Source organism: Pelophylax lessonae (genome assembly GCF_965119305.1).
Source record: "Pelophylax lessonae genome assembly, chromosome: 4".
Taxonomy (NCBI): Eukaryota; Metazoa; Chordata; class Amphibia; order Anura; family Ranidae; genus Pelophylax; species Pelophylax lessonae.
Window position 1 is genome coordinate 106,874,284 of NC_138771.1, and position 23,696 is coordinate 106,897,979.

General features: G+C 43.3%; 1 protein-coding gene and 1 pseudogene across 2 annotated transcripts in view; one reads left to right on the forward strand and one right to left on the reverse strand.

The window, feature by feature from the left end:
* THSD4 (thrombospondin type 1 domain containing 4) overlaps nt 1–23,696 on the reverse strand; it is a 997,759-nt gene that overhangs the window by 642,025 nt on the left and 332,038 nt on the right. The gene's annotated exons all lie outside the window — the stretch shown is intronic.
* LOC309554539 lies at nt 1,976–13,206 on the forward strand (annotated as a pseudogene). The gene is made up of 2 exons: nt 1,976–1,986; nt 12,520–13,206. The product of its transcript is annotated as an uncharacterized misc_RNA (transcript).

Consider the following 23,696-nt stretch of genomic DNA (forward strand, 5'->3'; position numbering starts at 1 on the left):
GGGGGGGGGGCGTGGCTTCTTAAATGACCATAGAGACATGTGATCCTATATAGAAGGATCACATGGGCTCTATGGTCATTGCAGGGAGAAGAACGGTCAGCTGTGTTTACAACAGCCGACCGTCCTTCTCTCTCAGTGGGGAGCGATTGCGGGTGTCAGACGGCAATCAAAGCCACCTGACCCGTGCAATGGCTTCCCCGCTGCTGAGTGGGGGCAGGAGAGAGTTGCCGCCGGCACGCACTCACCCCCTAGCTTCCCGCCTGCGACTGACGTAAACCTACGTCGGTTTGCGCAGGAGAGCCACCCTGCCGCAGTAAAAAGGCGGCGGGTGGTCGGGAAGTGGTTAAATGTTGGTGAAGAAAGACACGGGAATATCTACTCACTGATGGTGGAAGTTATATGAAGATTCATAATTTTAAGAAGATTCACGTTTTTAGGTGATATTTGGTGGTTGCAGCTGTGGACATTGCACCTTATGGACACTGCACCTTTATAAAATGTTATTTTATTTTATTTGATTGTATCATATTTACTTTACAGCACCTTGTACACTTTGGGAGCGCAGTTAATTTAAAAATTGGTTTCACTAAAAGTATTGGGACGCCTGCCTTTACACGCACTTGAACTTTAATGGCATCCCAGTCTTAGTCAGTAGGGTTCAATATTGAGTTGGCCCACCCTTTGCAGCTGTAACTACTTCAACTCTTATAGGAAGGCTGTCCACAAGGTTTAGGAGTGTGTCTATGGGGATGTTTGACCATTCTTCCAGAAGTGCATTTATGAGGTTAGGCACTGATGTGGACCAGAAAGCCCGGCTCGTAAAAATTGTTTTTCTGCATCCAATCCGGTCTCCTGCAGCGCATGGTGTATAGAAGAGACAGCCGACAAGGAAAGTAATGTCACCCATAGACTTACTATGGGGCTTCTGTTGATGGCTGCTCATCCTACAAACACCTACACAGAGAAGCCGCCGCTGACATCTTAGGGTGGGACCGGACTGAATCGGCTGCAGGAAAGGTATGTATAGCTTTTGCTTTACAGGACTAGATAGGTTAGTTTGAGAATGTGGCTGCCAGTAGATTTATAGTTGGATTTTGACTGAACTTTTACTTTAAAGATGAACCTCAAAATTATAGAATTTAAATAAAAATATACAGCACAGTACAAGTATAATTCCAGAGCTATTGCTTCTCCTCCTCTAGATGCTGCCAAACTTCCAGGTTAGCTATATTAAGACCACTTCCTCTGAGCCCAGGCTGTCATGATCCACCTATCGATGGTTGTAATCAAGCAACCTGGGCTCAGAGTACTGCAGCACAGAACATCACTTACATGTCATTACATGAGCAATGTTCTGAACTGCAAAAAGGACTGCCAACTACTGCCACAAGACGAAAAGGAAAATATTGTCTAATGTCATCAAACCTGCCAAAAGAATCCTAGAAAAAAGAAATGTGTACATTGATTTTATTTTTTAGGGGAAGGAGGGAAGGGGCTTGCTGTAAAGATAGACTTCAGCTTTAAAAGTTAAAGCTGTCAAGACAGTAATATATAGGATATACTGGCCTGCTAACTTCAATAATTTCTGTGTCACTGACCTGGTACATGTTTGAAGCTCAGCAAAAGTCAAACAAAACATTGAAGTCTTTATCTGCATATTTGACATATTGTGTTTCTAAAAGTTGCATTATTTAAATAACAAATATGTTATACTTACCAGCTCTGTGCAATGGTTTTGCACAGAGCAGCCCCAATCCTCTTTTTGGGTCCCACGCCGGAAGTCCTGGCCCCTCCCCCCTATGAGAGCACTCGAGCAGGCTCCCCCCCACAATCGACATTGTCCATTCAAACATAGAGCGCATCTCAGCCCCACCTATGCTCTCTCCTCATTAGCTCACTGGCTGTGATTGATAGCAGCAGAAGCCAGTGAGATACTCGGGAGAACCGCTGCTCTCATGCACATCGCTGAATTGAGATGGGGCTTAGGTAAGTATAAGGCAGGGGCTGAGGGGGCAGCTGCACCCAGAAGGTTTTTACCTTAATACGTAGAATGCATTCAAGTAAAAAACCTCATGCCTTTAGAACCACTCAAATCGGTGACACGTAAAGCGTTTGTTACCCCAATACTTCATATTTCTGATATGTGCCTTCTGTACCATGTACTTGTATGAGAAAGTATCCTGTTCTATTTGTATTGCTTCTTTTATGTGTAACCCCTGGTATTCCTCTGCTTTCCTAATAAAAATGGACCACACTAAGCAGGAGAAAACACCGTGATTAGTTCTCTAGCTATGCTGGGAACTCAGTATGCTCCCCTCCAATGATCAGACTTGTCCTGACATGCCCCCACTGCACAGCCATTCACTGGGAAGCTCAGCGTGCTGCTGCTTCTCCTCCCCCCAACTCTTAAGCAGCTGAGAACAGAGGAAATGTGATCACTTATAATAAAAAGGGAAAAAAGGCATTGATAATGTATTTTTATATCCATATAAAAATATTGCCTTTCATTTCTACTTTAAATTGAATGGGTTGTTTTACAAGGTGATCATTTACAATCACTTTAAATACTGAGGAAAAAAACCGAACCATTACATCCAAGCAACTAGAACTTATATAGATGTGTTTTAAAGGAAGTTTCTTTCAGGTGCAGGAAGAACAATCCCTTAAATTGGCACAGTCCTTTTAGGAGGTGCACACTGAAGATGTCATTAGAACTTGCAAAAGCTGTGAACCATGTATTACAGACAGTGTGGGAATGAGAAGGGTAGGTAATGAACAGTATATACTTATAACATTGCATTTATGCCCCTGCCTCTCCAATCAGCCACATAGAATGAGGAAAGGAAGCCATGTATAAGCTCAGAGTCCCTGTATTTGTGGCATACACAAGGCCTGTTTTCCAGTTCGTCCAAAAGCTTTTGAGCTAAAAGAACGCTTTTTGGATGCCATGGACGTTATCAATTTCCCAGGCACAAAGCACCACAAAAAGTACAGGCAGGGCACTGGAAAAGCCACTAGGTGAAATGGCATGATACAAAATTGTAATCCTAAGAGATTACACTGTATCATGTCATTTTTTTTTTTTTTTTTTAAATCTCCCACTGGTTCCACCCTCCTGCGACGTGGCGTTTGCAGGGAAGGGAACTGGCGATGTGGGCCGGGCACACATCGGGAGGACAGCAGGAGGATGACTGCAGGAAGGCTGGGGAGGACGGCGGGGGATCGCAGGGAAGGTGAGTAACATTCTGGGGTAATCCCGAGTGTGGCTCGGGGTTACCGCTTTTGGCACTGAATATTAATCCCGAGCCACACCTCTATTTACTTCTGCTGCTGACAGAATTCCCATTTCCATCTTATTATCAAAAGAGTTCTAGTTCTGTGTACTACTCAAAGCAGTGGTGAATGCCCTTCATCTTCATTGCTATGGCCAACCCCACACAATAACAGTCAATTTGTTACTATGCAAATTGGACAACCAGTGCAGAAATCAAGATCTTGAGTCCTTGAGCTATTGTTTTTACATCCATAGTGGTGAAAAAAAAAACCCACAAGATAATGCAAGGGCTTAAGTTCATGTAACTACCATCACATTAGAATTGGCAAAATGCCATCACAAGATGGTAGAGCGTTTTGCTGTTATATATCATGTGAAGATGGTTAAAATAGAACTAGTAGAACTATAGGCAAAATGTTTTTTTATCATTTTGGATTGAGGGTTATAACCCGTCAGATTTTCGCAATCTGTGTCCCATTTAGAAGATTTCCCTATAAATCCTGTCTCATGGTCAAGCAGGAAGTGAGAAAAAATTCCTGTAAGTTAAGGGAATTCCTTGGGGACCCCCAGGTCATCAGAAATAGTGTCCTCATTGGAATATTTCCCCTTTATTACTTTTCTGGGGACAACACAAAATTTGGGTTTTTCTTTTACTTTCAATTACAATAATAATAATAATAATAATAATAATAATAATAATAATAATAATAGTAAACATGGTCTAATCCCTCTCACCTTTATCCAAAACTAAAAAAAAGTTTGCTTTTAGTTCTACTTTAAGCAAGACTCAGCTTTTTGGTTAAAATGGAAATTCTTAAAAGAGATGTAACCCAGCTTTTTAACTCTGTTTTTGAGCAAAGTTCCAAGTTTTTGGCAGATGGTTAAACTGTTGCTATTCTGTGCCTTGAGAATATGGTGAATACACCTGCACCCTCTAGCTTAGCTTTTCTTCATACAACTGAAATCCTGCCAAGTATATACATGACCTTTTAAGTGATTGCAGGTGTTTTTTCACACCATGGGAGCTACCCAACCTCACCAACTTTACACTACCCGCTTTCTATGCTTAAAGAAAAACTGACAGCCAGCAACTCATATACAGTATCTCACAAAAGTGAGTACACCCCTCACATTGTTGTAAATATTTTATTAAATCTTTTCACGTGACAACACTGAAGAAATAACACTTTGATACAATGTAAAGTAGTGAGTGTACAGCTTGTATAATAACAGTGTAGATTTGCTGTCCCCTCAAAATGACTGAACATACAGCTATTAAGGTCTTCACCGCTGGCAACAAAAGTGAGTACACCCTAAGTAATGTCCAATCTGGGCCAAAAGTGTCAATATTTTGTGTGGCCACCATTATTTTCCAGCACTGCCTTAAACCTCTTGGGCATGGAGTTCCCCAGAGCATCACAGGATGCCAATGGAGTCCTCTTCCACTCCTCTATGATGACATCACGGAGCTGGTGGATGTTAAAGACCTTGCGCTCCTCCACCTTCAATTTGAGGATGCCCCACAGATACTCAATAGGGTTTAGGTCTGGAGACATGCTTGGTTAGTCCATCACCTTTACCCTCAGATTCTTTAGCAAGTCGTCTTGGAGGTGTGTTTGGGGGTCATTATGTTGGAATGCTGCCCTGCAGCCCAGTCTCTGAAGAGAGGGGATCATGCTCTGCTTCAGTATGTCACAGTACATGTTGGCATTCATGGTTCCCTCAATGAACTGTAGCTCCCCTGTGCCGGCAGCACTCATGCAGCCCCAGACCATGACATTCCCACCACCATGCTTGACTGTAGGCAGGACACACTTGTCTGCTTGTCTTCAGCAAACTGTTTGCGGGCTTTCTTGTGCATCATCTTTAGAAGAGGCTTCCTTCTGGGATGACAGCAATGCAGACCAATTTGATGCAGTGTGCGGCGTATGGTCTGAGCACTGACAGGCTGGCTCCCCACCCCTTCAACCTCTGCAACAATACCGGCAGCACTCATACGTCTATTTCCCAAAGAAAACCTCTGGATATGACGCTGAGCACGTGCGATCAACTTCTTTGGTCAAAGATGGCGAGGTCTGTTCTGAGTGGAACCTGTCCTGTTAAACCGCTGTTTGGTCTTGGCCACCGTGCTGCAGCTCAGTTTTAGGGTCTTGGAAATCTTCCTATAGCCCAGGCCATCTTTATGTAGAGCAATAATTCTTTTTTCAGATCATCAGAGATTTCTTTTCCATGAGAGACCTTGTAACACTAACGAGTCACATGACTTCGGGGAGTGGAAATGGCTAATTGGGCCCAGTTTGGACATTTTGACTTAGGGGTGTACTCACTTTTGTTGCCAGCGGTTTAAATATTAATGGCTGTGTGTTGAGTTATTTTGAGGGGACAACACATTTACACTGTTATACAAGCTGTACACTCACTACTTTACATTGTAGCAAAGTGTCATTTCTTCAGTGTTGTCAAATGGAAAGATATAATAAAATATTTACAAAAATGTGAGGGGTGTACTCACTTTTGTGAGATACTGTACCATCCTATACCACCCATATACAGGCCCTGACTTGGCACCAGTAGAAACATTCAGACATTAAACTAAATGTAAAGTGTCATTTTTCTCTATTAAAATAACAAACATGTTATACTTACCTGTTCTCTGCAGTGGTTTTGCACAGAGCAGCCCAGATCCTCCTCTTCTCAGGTTCCTAGTTGGAGCTCCTGGTCCCTTCCTCCTGTCAAGTACCCCCACAGCAAACAGCTTGCTATGGGGCACCAGAGCTGAGTTGCAGATCCGTGTATCCATTTAGACACAGAGCTGCCGTTTGGCCCTCCCCTCCCCCCTCTCTCCTGATTGGCTAATTGAGTTTATTTAACAGAAGTGGGAATCAATTGCGCCACTGCTGTGACTCAGCCAGTCAGAAGAGAGAGTCCCGGACGGCTGAAGCATTCGTGGACATCGCTGGATAGGGATGGGACTCAGGTAAGTATTAGGGAGGCTGATGCACACAGAAGGCTTTTTATCCTAATGCATAAAAGGCATTAAAAAAAAAAAAAAAAAAAAAACCTTCTGACTTTACAACCACTTTAAGCATTATTAGCTTTGTCTGATTTTTTTTTCAATCATTCTTTACTAAATATATGAGGAGCATGGGGGTGTCTCCTTTGCACAAAGACAAGTAACATCACAATTTATTAGACTAAACAAGCCTTATATCATAAATATGACTCACTCTAATTAAATTGTTTTTACCGCTGACTGTAGTTCAGCATATTTACTGCATGTTAGGAGAATGTAAATATTTGAATGTCCATAGTTTGGCCATAGTACTATGTTAAAGAAATGATGCGCTAGCTGACATCACAGGGATTCCAGGGATGCCTTGAAGTGATATTTGCTCTGCTTAAAGCATTTGTTACTTCAACATTTCATATTCCTGATATGTGCCTGCTTTACAATGTACATGTATGAAAAGGTATCCTGTTCTGTACCACTGCCGAATGAGAGAGCCCAGCCACTAGGGGAGCCGCATCCAAAGAGGCATCACAGATAAACTGCAGCCCCTGAACCAGCTGGTCCTCCAGCTCAGCAAAGGCAGGGGGGAGCTACTCCCCCTCTAGGTCATGGCGCAAAAGCTTAGCCCATTCGATCAGAGTCTGCGACACCAGGGCAGTGGTGAATATCGACCTCAGTTCTGAATCAGCCAAGGTGTACAAATTGCATGACACAGACTCTACCTTCCTGTCAGCTGGCTCCTTAAAGGCCGGGAACTGTTTAACCCAGAATCATGGTCGCCTTGTTTAATATGGAAAACAGAGGGTCCACCACCGGTGGAATAGTCCACTTCCTAAAAAGAGACTCCTCATAAGGGTATCGCCTAGCAACTCTTTAGTGACAATTCTGTCAAAATAGGAAGGGAAAGGGGACACCTTTGCCGCTCTGGATGGCTTGTGGGTGCCAAAGGGAAACTGCACATCCATTGCAGCCGCAGCTGTATCCTCCAACATTAAGTCTCAAGCACAGATAAAATCAGTGCATCCAAGAGGCGTCTTTTTGTGCACGGTTGCAGAAGCAGAAGAATCATCCTCACTATCTGAGGATTCAGGGCGTGTGGTCGGAGACCCATGCAGGATCTGAGGAGACAGGTGAGGCAGGGGAAGGCGGGGGGGTGCTTTATGCCAGCCCTTCACCCATAAGCCACCTCCACCCAGGACACAAAGGACTCCAGGACCGCCGCCAGTGCATCAATGGATGGATGGGACCCGGAGGGCCCTGCAGCCCCAGAGAGGGGATCAGGTGGGGAGATGTGCGCCAAAGGTTCACCAGGGGGACCCCACAAAAAAGTGTAAAACACTGCTAAGGGACAACCCCCACTGCTCTGGGAGCACCACCGGTTGCAAGTCACAGAGCACCAATCGATCCTCAGCAGAGAGGGAGAAGACCCCATCAGACTCACTACCCCACAGAATCCAGGCACTGCACTCCACCAGGAGAATCTGCTTTGAGAAGCACTGTCATGGCCGCCACTATTTTCAATAGCAAACCACTGCAAAATTGCCACCGGACTACACAAACATGGCCACTGTGCATTGAGCACACAGGCTACAAGAGCCCCCACCAGGTACGACCCCCCCTCACAGCCAATCGTCTGGTCACCAGCATAGCTCCCTGCTCCCACCCCAGGAGGTGGACCAGACCACCCACACAGCCCCAGAATAAGTGGAGGGGGGTAGGATGGGGGGGGACAAATGAAGGGGGGTGCCTGATGGGAAGGAGGGGAACCTGGGGGTCCGACCGTCCCACGTAGTGGACCATGTTCACCCCAAAACCCTCCATGGAGAGAGGGGGGACAGCTACTCACCATACCAGGAACCAGATGCACACCGCTCCAGACAGAACCCCTCGTAATCGAAACAGGGGGCTTTTGCCCAGGAGGAACACTGCGACTCTGTCTGAGACCCGGTTGTATGCGGCTTCGCGAGGCATTTCACTCACAGGCCAGCCCCCGTGCGGTGTGGCTATGTCACGGCCAACCTAGCATGGAGCTCAGATCTGCCCACGCTCGCTAGCCAGACTGGATCTGGATTATCCAGCCAGTCGCCCAGTCCGGCAGTTGATTGTAGAGCTCACAGAACAAAACCAGGAGAAAAAAAATCTATCTAAAAAGGAAAAATTTGCCAGGACCAGAGATCCCAGCAAGGAACTAGGTCCTTACTCCTGACTAGGCAGAAAAAAAAAACTGCTTGTAACTGAGTACTTATAGCAGATAGAAGAAGTATACCCCCTGGGACTGCTCATAGGCATAGCCAGACTTTTTTTCTACCTACTCCTGTAGTATAACTCAATAGTTAAGAAGATCAGGAGCTGTGTCCGTCAATGAATTAAAGAGAAAAAACATTTTGCCTTCAGAACCATTTTAAATCTGTGACACTTAAGGCTTTTTATATGCCCGATATGTGCCTCCTGTACCCGTTACTTGTATGAGAAAGTATCCTGCGCTTCCTTTGTGTGAATTCCCTGGTGTTCCTGCCAGTCCCTCTGCTTTCCTACTAAAAGCGAAGCAGAAGAACGCACTGTGGTCAGTTCGCTAACTATGCTGAGAACTCAGTGTGCTCTCCTCCAATGATCAGACTTGTTTGGAATTCAGGGTATGCCCCTTTCCTTAAAGTCCTAGCAGTACTAATTCACAAATGTTTTAGCAGAATGTTTAAAAAAAGGGCAATCTCTGGGGGAAATTTAAAAAAAAAAAAAAAAAACACACACACAAACAAACAAGATAACGGCCTAAATTTAGATATGGGTTTTATCCAACAGTTTTACGGCCCTCTCTGTGACTGTCACCCCCCTTCCCCTCTCCAATCTATAGTCTTATTTCACTAACCATGCTAGTTTTATTACTAATGCCATGTGTTTGTGTGTGTTTGTTTTTTATGTACTAATGTACTAATGTCATTTTTATGTACTAATGCCATGTGTTTGTGTGTGTTTGTTTTTTCTTTTGTTCTTTCCCTCAGAGATTGCCTTTTTTTAACATTCTGCTAAAACTTTTGTGAATTAGTACTGCTGGGACTTTGAAGAAGGGGACATACCCCAAAAGCTTGTCCTGAAAAATTGTATGTTGATGCCAATAAAAAAATTGTATCACAAACAGTACCTATATCTGTCGTAAGTGCACTAATACTGTTACAATCACCTCAAGTTAGATAACGAATAAATGAAAGAAAAAAATGTCAACGATATATCCGAATCTTGGATTAACCAAAAATGTGTCCGAATTTAAATTCAGACTGAAAATAATTGCACATATCTACTGTGTACATGAGGCCTTATAGTCTGACACCTTTAGCAAAGTTCCCATCATTATGCAGTAAAGTGGACATTGCTCTAAATAAGTGTCACACTTTTTACTGAATCTGAAATCTGTTTTCTCAAAAGTGGTGGCAGGTAGAGCTCCAATACCAAGGCAATCCCATTTCTACTGATAGAGGTTGGATGTACAGTAAATAAAATTGGGAAAAGATCAGCAAATATTGTCATTATTAAATGACTAGACTTGGCCTTTTGTGGTTTGCATTCTTTTTCATAGAGTAAATTGTACTTGCATTTTACTGCCAAAACACTTACATAGTTCCAGCGTGTTTCAGTATTTTTAGGTTGAATGTAAAAAGTTCCTTCCATTTACTGTAGTAGCCATGGCATTCATCCCTTCTCTTTTTGGAGAATAGCAAATGTGTTACTGATGTACATGAGCCACACATCTACATTATGTAAACCAGCAAACTAAAACATGTCATTCATAGCTGTCATTGCCGATATGATAAGTGAAATTGTTATATACATATAATGGGGTGGGGGGTAAGCTGTAGAAGTATCACCATTACATTTTACCACTACAAGTGCTTGGGATATGTTACAGTTATTGCATCATCTGCCAGTAAATGAACCAGGGAACCACCTGGATCCAGAAACAGCTAAACTGTGTATTTTACTATTATGGCAACCAAGGTGAAGCTACACAGAAACTGTAAAACATTTTGTAGAATCTATTTATCTTAGCACTGACTGTCATATGAAAGCTAACTGTATATTCTGATCTATATATGTAGCTGTAAAATCTGTAACAATGAGCCTCATGTATGGAAGTGCCTGTAAACCTTCTGAAAGGAAAATGTCTGAAAGCAAAAATCTTGTTAAGCCCAGTGGGAAAAGATCAGACTCTTCCCTTCATTGTCACACCCACAATAAAACAATGACTACATCTATGTAGTTGCTGTGACCAACTTTTTATGCATAACAGGACCAGTGCAGTCTTTTTTATAAAATGTCACCTTTACTGTAATGCATTAGGTTTATTTAACCACTTCTGGACTGGAAGTTTTACCCCCTTAATGATCAGGCCATTTTTTGCGATTCAGCACTGTGTTACTTTAACCAGTTGCCGACCGCCACACGACCATTTACTGCGGCGGTCAGCCCCGGCCAGGCAAAGTGACGTATATATACGTCACTAGCCTGGGAGCCAATAGCGGGCGGGCGCGTGCCGGAGGCGCGCTCCCTCCTCGGATCGTTCACGGACACCTCCGTGCGTGTGACAGGCGGACCCGATGTCCGCCGGTCACTCGCGATCATCCGCTGTGAAGGGAGAAAGGCAGGCGGCTAGTGTAAACAAAGCCGCCTGTCATTCTTCCCTGTGTAAAAGCACTGATCTAACGGTCCTGCTATGTAGGACCGTTGATCTGTGCTGTTACACACACAGCCACATCCCTGCACAGTAAGAAGCATGCCCCTAGGGACACACATAGTCACTGCATCTCTAATAAAGTTAACCCCTTCCCTGCCAGTGTCATTTTTACAGTAACAGTGCATATGTATAGCACTGATTACTGTAGTAATGCCACTGGTACCCCCAAAAGTGTAAAAAATGTCAGTCAAGGGTCCGATCTGTCCGCCGCAATGTTGCAGTACCGCAAAAAAAAAAAATCGCAGATTGCCGCCATTACTCGTTAAAAAAAAAAACAAAAATTACAAAAATCTTTCCCTTAGTTAGTAAACGCAATAACTTTTGCGCAAACCAATCAAAATACGCTTATTGTGATTTTTTTTACCAAACATAGGTAGCAGAAAACAAATTGGCCAAAAGTGTAAAAAAAATTTGATTTTTACATTTTTTTGGGGGGAATTTCATATAAAAAAATGTGAAAAATATTGTTATTTTTGCAAAATTGTCGCTCTTTTTTTGATTATAGCGCATGATCAAAAAATTGCACAGGTGATCAAATACCACCAAAAGAAAGCTCTATTTGTGGGAAAAAAAGGACGTCAAATTCGTTTAGGTACAGCATTGCGCGACCGCGCAATTGTCCGTTAAAGTTGCGCAGTGCCGAATCACGAAATACCCCCTGGTCAGGAAGGGGGTAAAATCTTCCGGGGCTTAAGTGGTTAACTGACAATTGCTCGGTCGTAAAAATGTGTCCTTTTTTTCTCACAAATAGAGCTTTCTTTTGGTGGTATGTGATCACCTCTTTGAGTTTTATTTTTTGCGCTATAAACAAAAAAGGAGCGACAATTCTGAAAAAAAAAAAAACAATATTTTTCACTTTCTGCTATAGAACATTCCCAATAAAAAAAAAAATTAAAAATCAAAATGTTTCATAATTTTTGGCCAATTTGTATTCTGCTACATATTTTTATAAAAAAAAAAAAATGCCAATAAGAGTATATTTATTGGTTTGCGCAAAAGTTATCGCATCTACAAACTAGGAGAAAGATTTATGGAATTTTTATTTTTTTTTTATTTTTTATTTACTAGTAATGGCAGCGATCAGTGATTTTTAGCGGGACTGCGAAATTTTGGCAGATAGATCGGACACCTAACTGACATTTTTGACACTTTGGGTGACCAGTGACAATACTACAGTAATCCAGTGCTAAATACAGTTGAGCGAAAAAGTATTTAGTCTGCCACCAATTGTGCAAGTTCTCCCACTTAGAAAAATGAGAGAGAGGCCTGTAATTTTCATTATAGTTACACTTCAAATATGAGAGACAGAATGGGGGAAAGAATCCAGGAAATCACATCGTAGGATTTCTAATGAATTAATTGGTAAATTCTTCGGTAAAATAAGTATTTGGTCACCTAAAAACAAGCAAGATTTCTGGCTCTCAAAGACCTGTAACTTCTTCTTTAGGAGGCTCCTCTGTCCTTTACTTGTAACCTGTATTAATGGCACCTGTTTGAACTTGTTATCAGTATAAAAGACACCTGTCCACAACCTCAAACAGTCACACTCCAAACTCCACTATGGCCAAGACCAAAGAGCTGTTGAAGGACACCAGAAACAAAATTGTAGACCTGCACCAGGCTGGGAAGACTGAATCCGCAATAGGCAAGCAGCTTGGTGTGAAGAAATCGACTGTGGGAGCAATTATTAGAAAATGAAAGACATACAAGACCACTGATAATCTCCCTCGATCTGGGGCTCCATGCAAGATCTCACCCTGTGGGGTCAAAATGATCACAAGAACGGTGAGCAAAAATCCCAGAACCACACTGGGGGACCTAGTGAATGACCTGCAGAGAGCTGGGACCAAAGTAACAAAGGCTATCATCAGTAACACACTACGCCGCCAGGGGCTAAAATCCTGCAGTGCCAGACGTGTCCCCCTGCTTAAGTCAGTACATGTCCGGGCCTGTCTGAAGTTTGCTAGAGAGCATTTGGATGATCCAGAAGAAGATTGAGAGAATGTCATATGGTCAGATGAAACCAAAGTAGAACTTTTTGGTAAAAACTCAACTTGTCGTGTTTGGAGGTGAAAGAATGCTGAGTTGCATCCAAAGAACGCCATACCTACTGTGAAGCATGGGGGTGGAAACATCATGCTTTGGGGCTGTTTTTCGGCAAAGGGACCAGGACGACTGATCCATGCAAAGGAAAGAATGAATTTGGGCCATGTATAGTGAGATTTTGAGTGAAAACCTCCTTCCATTAGCAAGGACATTAAAGATGAAACGTGGCTGGGTCTTTCAGCATGACAATGATCCCAAACACACTGCCCGGGCAACGAAGGAGTGGCTTCGTAAGAAGCATTTCAAGGTCCTGGAGTGGCCTAGTCAGTCTCCAGATCTCAACCCCATAGAAAACCTTTGGAGGGAGATAAAAGTCCATGTTGCCCAGCGACAGCCCCAAAACATCACTGCTCTAGAGGAGATCTGCATAGAGGAATGGGCCAAAATACCAGCAACAGTGTGTGAAGACCTTGTGAAGACTTACAGAAAACGTTTGACCTCTGTCATTGCCAACAAAGGGTATATAACAAAGTATTGCGATGAACTTTTGTTATTGACCAAAAACTTATTTTCCACCATAATTTGTCCCTAAGGGGTGCTTTCCAACTGTGTGGGGGATGTACTTATGGAATATACACAGAGACCTGTGTTCCTAAAAAGGAAGAACACCGGAGCCCTGTGTTCGTTGCTGACAGAACGGCAGTCTAGAATCTGCGGGGAGCGATTGCGGGTGCTCGGCGGCAATCAAGGCCGCCGGACCCATAGATCAGCTTCTCCTGTGGCGAATGGGCACGTGCGCCTCCATACAATTACGTTGTTTTGCAGGACAGAGCCGACCTGCCGCAGTATATGTACTGCGTGTGGTCGGCAAGTGGTTAAAGCTAAACTCCACTGAAATATACAGGACAATATACAGGACACAAATTAGAGGTTATTCAATGGTCAAAGTTTAAATTCATATGTATTAATTTCCACCTTGTATTTCAATTATTTCTAACTTACTCCTGTTAAAGTATAACAATCTTGTACATAGTTTATGAACTTACATTGTTAAGATCCAAACACATTTACAGTGCCTTGAAAAAGTATTCATACACCTTTTCCACATATTTTGTCATGTTACAACTAAAAACGTAAATGTATTTTTGGGATTTTATGTGATAGACCAACACAACATACAATTGTCAAGTGAACGAAAAAGCTAAATGATCAATAATTTTTTTTTTACAAATAAATATGTTCAAAGTGTGGCGTGTATTTATTTATACCCCCTGAGTCAATACTTTGTAGAACCACCTTTCGCTGTAATTAAAGCTGCAAGTCTTTTTGGGTATGACTCTACCAGCTTTGCACATCTAACTATGTCAGATTGAAAGGAGAGCATCTGTGAACAGCAATTTTCAAGTCTTGCCACAGATTCTCAATTGGAATTGACTGGGCCATTCAAACACATGAATATGCTTTGATCTACACCATTCCCATTCTAGCTCTGGCTGTATGTTTAGAGTAAACCTGCTGGAAGGTGAACCTCTGCCCCAGTCTCAAGTCTTTTGCAGACTCTAACAGGTTTTCCTCTAAGATTGCCCTGTATTTGGCTTCATCCATCTTTCTATCAATTCTGACCAGCTTCCCTGTCCCTGCTGAAGAAAAAAATCCCCACAACATGATGCTGCCACCACCATGTTTTATGGTGGGGATGGTGTGTTCAGGGTGAGGTGCAGTGTTACTATTCTGCCACACATAGCGTTTTGCTTTTAGGCCAGAAAGTTCAATTTTGGTCTCATCTGATTAGAGCACCTTCTTCCACACATTTGCTGTGTCCCCCACCTGGCTTCTTTCAAACTGCAAATGGGACTTCTTATGGCTTACTTACAATGGCTTTCTTCTTGCCACTCTTCCATAAAGGCCAGATTTATGGAGTGCTGGACTAATAGTTGTCCTGTGGATCGATTCTCTCACCTGAGCTGTGGATCTCTGAAGCTCCTCCAGAGTTACCATGGGTCTCTTGACTGCTTCTCTAAATAATGCTCTCCTTGCCTGGCCTGTCAGTTTAGGTGGACAGCCATGTCTTGGTAGGTTTGCAGTTGTGCCATACTCTTTCGATTTTCGGATGATGGATTGAACAGTGTTCCATGAAATGTTCAAAGTTTGGGATATTTTTTTATAACCTAAATCTGCTTTAAACTTCTCCCCGACTTTATCCCTGACCAGTTTGGTGTGTTCCTTGGCTGTTTGTTCACTAAGTTTCTCTAACAAACCTCTGAGGGCTTCACAGAACAGCTGCATTTATACTGAGATTAAATTACACACAGGTGGACTCTATTTACTAATTAGGTGACTTCTGAAGGCAATTGATTCCACTAGATTTTAGTTAGGGGTATCAGAGTGAAGGGGGCTGAATACAAATGCACGCAACACTTTTCACATATTTGTAAAAAATGTTGAAAACCATTTATCATTTTCCTTCCACTTCACAATCATGTATCATTTTGTTTCGGTCTATCACATAAAATCCCAATAAAATACATTTATGTTTTTGGTTGCAACATGACACAATATGGAACATTTTAAGGGGTATGAATACTTGTTCAAGGCACTGTACTTCCTTGACTTCTGTGATACATATTCATTATACCCCGTGAGCAGGCACTGCTGTATCACAGAATTCACAGAGCCTAATAAAAATTATAAGAAAAATGCTCATTTTTTTCTGGTTCTGGACATGCTACAGAGCTGAAACTTCACAGGGACACTTTTTGGACCCCCCCAGACACTAAATTCAAAAAAAGTCATGCCTGCCTCCAAAAATGCCCGATAAATGCCTGCAAGAAAAAATGCAAGGTGTAAAGAAGCCGCCACACTTCTGTATTAATAATTATAAGAAAAATGATATTTTTTGGGGGTTCTGGACATGCTACAGAGCTGAAACTTCACAGGTACACTTTTTAGACCCCCCAGACACTAATCCAAAAAAAGTCATGCCTGCCTCCAAAAATGCCCGATAAATGCCTGCAAGAAAAATGGCCAGGTGCAGAGAAGCCGTATTCCTGTTCTAATAAAAATTATAAGAAAAATGCTCATTTTTTTTCTGGTTCTGGACATGCTACAGAGCTGAAACTTCACAGGTACACTTTTTAGACCCCCCAGACACTAAATCCAAAAAAAGTCATGCCTGCCTCCAAGAATGCCTGATAAATGCCTGCAAGAAAAACGCCCTGGTGGAGAGAAGCCATATTCATGTACTCATAAAAATTATAAGAAAAATGCTCTTTTTTTTCTGGTTCTGGACATGCTACAGAGATGAAACTTCACAGGTACACTTTTTAGACCCCCCAGACACTAAAGACATGCCTGCCTCCAAAGACGCCCAAAAAATGCCCGATAAATACCAGCAAAAAAAAAAAAGGAAAGGGAAATTAGGTCACAACACATCATATTCTGATTGGCCAAATACAAAGTCCTACAAAGTCGTCTCGCGTAAAATAATTCACAAGTCGCGCTGAAGTCACGCTAAGTCGCGCCAAAGTCGCGCAAAGTCGCGCTGAAGTCGCACTAGAAGTCGCACTAGAAGTCACACTAGAAGTCGCACTAGAAGTCGCCCCTTATGAGGCGACTTTAGTGGTCGCGGCAGTGTGAATCGGCTCTAAGGCAGCTCTGTAATCAATAAAACATAATTTTGAATACTTGGTTTCTTGTTCTTGATAAGAAAAGTCTACAAATCAAAGCAGATTTTAGAAGATCTCAGAATAAGAGATGTTAATGGAAATAGGACTGAAAAGAACTGAAAAACAGCCCCACTGTATAGGAGAAGGTATCCTACAAAGAAAAGTGCAAAGCTGTTGAAGATTCAAAGCAGGAACAAATAATCTTGAGGGGAAGCTAAGAATTTGCATGTACTGTATATATGCTCATGGAACTACAAAAGTAAATTACTAAACAACAGTGGTGTTTTTGAGGGGTTACAAAAGGGAAACTCACTATTTCTTGCCTATCCAATTCTAGAGTCTATTGGAAATTTTACTGCACACAACATTGTTTTGAGAACTCAAAATAAATTATACTAATACCAGAATTCCATGCCATATAAATAATTGTGTTTTGCTGATACAATAAATGGAAGGGTAAAACTGCTGTCATTTTCTTTTTATTAGGGAGATTTCCCCACATTCCCTGTCCTGTAGACTTAAAAGGACTTGGCAGGATACCCTTTTAATGAAAAACCCCTCTATAGTTGTCATAATAATAAGTGTCCTCATTTTTAAAATGTTCACCACTCTATTCCTGTTCTGATGGCAGCACAAAAATCTGTGTATACCCTCACATTCATTCCTAGTGACAATTGGAGTGAATCTCCCTATTGGGACACAAAGGGTAATAGAACCGGAGGTTCTATCCCTCACCACTCTACCCAAATCAAAACAAAAATGTTTTGCCTTTAGTTATACTTTTATTAATTCCAACTTTTATGAGGAAATGCAATATCAGTTCAGGATATCTATGATATAAAACTGAAAAGAAATAGGGTCATGCAGCAAGACAACTATCCACAATACAGGAGTAAATCATTAGCAGAGTGGCTACATCACATGACATTCAATCGTTTAGAAAGCGAACACTGAAATGTGAAATCTTTAGAAAATCATCCAAACAAGGCATTCCAAAATCATAGATCTAAATCAATTATATATCTAGCAATGATCAGGTATGATGATCAGCTATCCAGGTATGATCAGCACCTATTTGGTAAAGGTTTCTACCAATAAAGGAGTCCATTCAACTAGTTACTAAATATAAAGGCCCAAGTACTTTTTCCATTAATGTCCTTGAAAGCAACGTTTAACCACTTAAGCCCCGGAAGATTTTACCCCCTTCCTGACCAGGGTTTTTTTTGCGATTTTTTACTGCGTGAATTTAACGGACAATTGCGCGGTCGTGCAACGCTGTACCTAAACAAATTTGACGTCCTTTTTTTAACACAAACAGAGCTTTATTTTGGTAGTATTTGATCACCTGTGCGATTTTTTTTTTTTTTTTTTTAATTAATCTTTTTATTGAGTTTTCATCAAACAAAAGAAAAACAAACAAAGGTACAAACATTTGGGAAGTACAATTCCTAATAACTTTCATGGACATATACATGTGCCGTCATAACATTCTCAGTATAACATTGAATAATACACAGAAGTACTGTCATCAAGATATTTTCAGCAGGTAAGCAGTTTAATCCTATCAGGTGAATTGCAGTAAATCCCAGTTACATTCTTATCGTAAGGGCCTTGTCAGTTGGGGAATAATTCTGTTCCACCACTAAATGACTGTAATATAACAAGGTGTGGTCAAGGTAGAGGTCACTCGCAAACGAGGTGCACCCCACCTAACGCCCGGCACCTCAGAGATAGCCACCCCAAATGGGAACCACACTGTGGCCATCTCCAGCGCGCCAGGCCTCAGCGAGGCACCCCCCCCCCCCCGTCCGCTCTAGGGGATGAAATCACACATCACCTCTGATTAATCCATGTAGTCCAAGGTAGCCAAAGCTTAGACATACGGGTGGTGGATCGGTGTTTCAGAGACAAGGCTCGTTCATAGGAATGATGCGTAGCCACTAGTTCAATCACCTCTTGGATTGCAGGGGGAGATTCCTGTCTCCAGGCTCTGGCTATAAGCAGCCTAGCTGCTAGTAGACCATGGTTAACTGAGTGTCTCATAGGATGGGGAATCCGATCTAGGCCAAGTGATAATAGTGCAAGTCCAGGGTCGAGTGTTATTGATGAGTTAGTCAAGTCAGACAGGAGAGAGAACACCTCTTGCCAGAAGGTCTGGAGTTTTGGGCACTGCCAGAAGATGTGGAAGAGAGAACCCACTCTGCCACATCCTCTCCAGCACCCACCGTCATTTTGCTTGTCAAATTTGCTAAGTCTTTCAGGAGTAAGGTACCAGCGTAATGATAGTTTCAAGTGCAATTCCCATAGGTTGGAACTGCACGTCGTCGAGTAGACAGAGCGAATCGCACGCGTCCACTGTGTTACTGAATATTCTACACCCAAGTCTCTCTCCCATTGTGTATGGGGGAGCGACTTGGAGAAGACTTCTTTCTGTTGGATTAGATTGTAGAACGTAGTAATGCCTTTGGTCTTGGAAGGTAACTTTGAGATAAGGTAATTCCACGCTGTAGTAGGGACAGTCAGCGGCCAGGTGGGTACAGAGGTCAGGAAATGGCGACATCTAAAGTGTAGAAAAAAGTCGGTCGCCGGTAATTGGAACTTAAGTTGTAATGTTGGGAATGGGGTCAGTGTAGAATTGTGATACAAGGCATTCAAAGTGGTAATGCCTTTTTTGGTCCAGGAGTGGAAATTGGTATCGGGCATGACGTAATGCAGGGCGGACAGGGGTATCTGAAGTTCTTGTGTCATGGGGCCATCGTGTGTTTGTGTCAGCAGTACTTTCCAAGCGTTGACCGAAGCTACCATGGCCGGGGGAAAGTGAGATGGGATTTTTGCCCCTAGGGACGTTGCCATCAACCATGATGGAAGATCCGACAGTGTACAAAAGGACGCCTCTAGTTCCCTCCATATATGGGGACAGTCGGGGGTAAACCATGCGCGTAATTGTGTGAGGATAGATGCTAGGTAGTAGTCATATATGTCCACATAGCCCGCCCCCCCTTGGGTGCGTGATTTGACAAGTTTCGCATGGGCGCATCTAGGTTTCTTACCTTGCCATATGTATTGCGATATGATAGATTGTAGAGAGCGGAAAAACTTTTTAGGGACCGGAATTGCAACAGTGCGAAAAATATACAGGAGCTGAGGAAGGTGCATCATCTTGAATGCTGCCAGTCTCCCCAGCCACGAAAAACCCGAGAGTTGGGGGCGTTTGAGGTCATTTTGGAGCTTAGTTCGGGCCGGAACATAATTGTGTAAAAAAAGCGTTTTCGTATTCGCCGTAAGCCTAATACCTAGGTACGAAAGATGCGTGTCCGTCCACGAGTAGGGAAACTGGGTTTGTAATACGGCGCATGTTGTGGCATCTAGACCAACATTTAGAATTTGGGACTTAGTTTCGTTAACCCTATATAGGGATACTGCTCCAAACCAATTTAATATTTTTTGAATTTCGGGAAGGGACCCGGTAGGGTTAGTTATCATCAGGATGACGTCGTCCGCGAAAAGACTTATTTTATGTGACTTGCCCGCTACTTCTATACCTGATATTCTAGGGTTCGATCTAATATGTTCTGCAAGGGGCTCCATTACCATGTTGAATATGAGGGGGGAAAGAGGGCACCCTTGGCGAGTGCCATTCGATATCTCAAAGGATGAGGAAATAGCATCAGGGGTACGCACTCTCGCCGATGGATTCGAGTACAAAGCCATAATGGCTTCGTAGAGGAAGCCGCGGATACCAAATTTGTGCAGTACCGCTGAGAGAAACCCCCAGTGAACTCTATCGAACGCCTTCTCTGCATCCAACGATAGGAGCAGAGAAGGCGTTCCAGTAGTGCGAGCGCAATGTATGGCATCAATGACTCTCCTCGTCGCATCAGATGCCTGTCGGCCTTTTGTGAACCCCGATTGGTCCTTGTGTATGATCGTTGGAAGGACGTCTAGCAAACGTAATGCAATCATTTTGGCATACAACTTGGCATCCAAATTCAAAAGCAATATCGGTCTGAAGTTCTGGGGCTGGTTAGGTTCTTTCCCTGGTTTAGGTAAAGTAACAATCATAGCACTGAGAGTCTCATGTGGGAAGGAAGAGGACGTGGCAGCTGAGTTGAACATTTTGACCATGATGGGCGCCAGCAAACTAGAAAACTGTTTATAATATTCGGCTGTAAAGCCATCTGGGCCGGGTGATTTCAGGTTAGGGAGGGTGGCAATAGCTTGCAGTACCTCTTATTCAGAGAAGGGTTGGTTCAGAGTAGCTAACAGGGGTGGTGAAATAGACGGTAAGTCAATGTGGCTGAGGAATGCTTCTATCTCGGATGGGCACGGTTGATGACTATGTGGGTCCGCTTTTATATTATACAAGGTTGCATAATACTCACGAAAAGCATCCGCTATCAGGTCTGGTTTAAGTAGTTTAGCTTTAGACACCGGGTGTACTAACTGCTGTATTCTAGATTTGGTCCTCTGACCTTTGATACAAAGGGCCATGGCCTTGGACGCCTTTTGTCCTGTGGAGTATGAGTTCACTTTCCACCGTTTGAGAGTGGAGCTATATTTTTCGAGAAGCAAGGTTCTCAGCTCCTGACGGAGTAGGAATATTTTTTCAGTAAGGGACTTAGATGGTTGAAGTTGATTTTGGGAATCTAGAGTATTCAACCGCTTAGTAATGTCGGTCAGCTTTTGCAACCTCCTCTTCCTTTCCCTCGAACCAATTTGAATCAGTACGCCCCTTAGGACTGCTTTATGGGCGTTCCACACCGCCTCTGGGCCCGAACCGCCTCCCACATTGTTCGTAATATAATCCTGAATATGAGATTGAATTTCTGCTACATAGGCTGGATTGTTCAGAAGGTGATTAGGAAGTCTCCATACATAGGGAGTCTGATTATGTGGGCCAAGGGAGATTTTGATCATCAACGGGGAGTGGTCAGACCAAGTGGCGGTGTGGAGCTGTACATCAGACACACATTCCAAGACAGTTCTATCAGAGATACACAAATCAATACGGGAGTAGGTACCGTGACGCGGGGAGAGAAACGAATAATCCCTCTCCGACGCGTGACAGCACCTCCAAACATCATATAGTTCCTGAGACCAGATAAATTTGGATAATGAGGAATTATGCTTTTTAGTTGTAGCCGTCGAGTCAAGAGCACTGTCCGGCGTGAGATTAAAATCGCCACACATCAAGAGATTTCCAAAGGCTAGGTTTTCCGCTTTAGACACCACAGACTGTATAAAGGACAATTGGTGATGATTAGGAGCATATAAGTTCACAATGGTGAATTTCCGACCCATTATCAAGCATTGCAGGACAATATATCTGCCCTTAGGGTCAGATATAACGTCGTGGAGTGAGAAGTCCAGAGTGTCACTAAGTGCTACAAGTACCCCCTTCCTCTTCTTATTCCCTGAAGCAAGGAACATATGTGGGTATTTCTTGTGAATGCATTTCGGTGTGGCCTCAAGGGCGAAGTGGGTTTCCTGGACACATATTACATCACCATGTAGAGCAGTAGCTGTGGACCAAAGGGATGAGCGCTTAGCGGGGTGGTTTAGACCCCTGGCATTGAGGGAGAGAACTGTGAACGACATCACCAAAGGGGAGCTTGTATATTGGCAAGAATTGGCAGGGGGTCCTGGTTAGACTGTGTACAGGGACGGTGATCCCTCAGTGGAGTAAAGTACCTGTGAGATTGCGTTGCTGTGCAGGCGCGTTCTGTATACGGTGGCCGAAGTCCCGGAAAGTAGTAGGAGAGCAGGAGGTGTCCTGTAACCTGGAGAGGAGGTCGCTTCCTGGAGATCACGGAGCGTATAGGGTCAGTTGCTGGTGGCTTCACCAATGGAGCGACTTGAGACAGCAATGCAGGGAACAAAGCAGAATATTATGATCGGCAAACAAAACGGTATATTGAAACTTGATCTATGACTAAGTGCGATATCCAAACTGAATAAAATCAACTGAAGAAAGTGTTCAATCAGCAATGATATTCCTGGGTCAGGATTGCTGATAACGTGGGGGGTAAAACCACCAACGGTGGATAACAAAGCGTTAAAACTGGGGTAGCGAGTTGTCGTAGGCCAGCCGGGCCCTGTGTAGCTGGAAATTGAGGTACAGCACCATATTACAAGGGAGGGCGATGCCTAGATCGGCTGCGGTGGGAGCCCTGGGAAGGCGGCGGGGTATGCCTCTGTGCATCTGGGGGTCCTCTCGGGGGATCCGGAATAATGCCCCATGCTTGCAGGAGTTTCATGCCTCCTTCCATTGTGGATATAGAGTGAGGGATACCGTTATGGGTGACCAGCAGAGTTGCAGGATGGCGCCATTTGTAGGTTAACTTGTGATTTGCTAGGGCTTTGGTAAGGGTCTTGAGCTGTCTGCGCTGCTGCAGAGTGTGCTGAGAAAGGTCAGCGAACAGTTGGATATGTGCATATGGGGCTGGAAGAGTGCCCAGTGCTCTGGACGCCTGCAAGATCTTTTCCTTAGCAGGAAAAAAGTGCACCCTCAGCAATACATCCCTCGGTACTGAAGCTTCCAGAAATTTAGGCTTGGGTAGTCTATGAATCCTATCTATTGTAAGTTCAATAGGGGATAGTGCTGGCACCAAAGAAGAGAACAGTGTGGAGGCATATTGGTGCAGATCTGCGGGGGGTACATCCTCAGGGATGCCCCTGATTTTAACATTGTTGCGGCGGGATCGATCCTCCAAATCCGCTATTTTATTTTTTATCCACACCGTATCCTCCTTTTGTTCTGTATAAGCATCCACCAATTCATTAACTGTATCGGTGCATTCCTCCATTCTCTGCTCCATGTAATGAACCCTGTGCCCCATATGCTTCATCTCAGAAGCGAATCTGTCCATGATCGTGGATAAGTTGGACATAAGTGAGGATTGAAATGTCATAAGCATGTTCTTCAGGGTCGTATCAATTACTGGTTGCCCTGTGGTGGGGAATGCTGCTATGGAC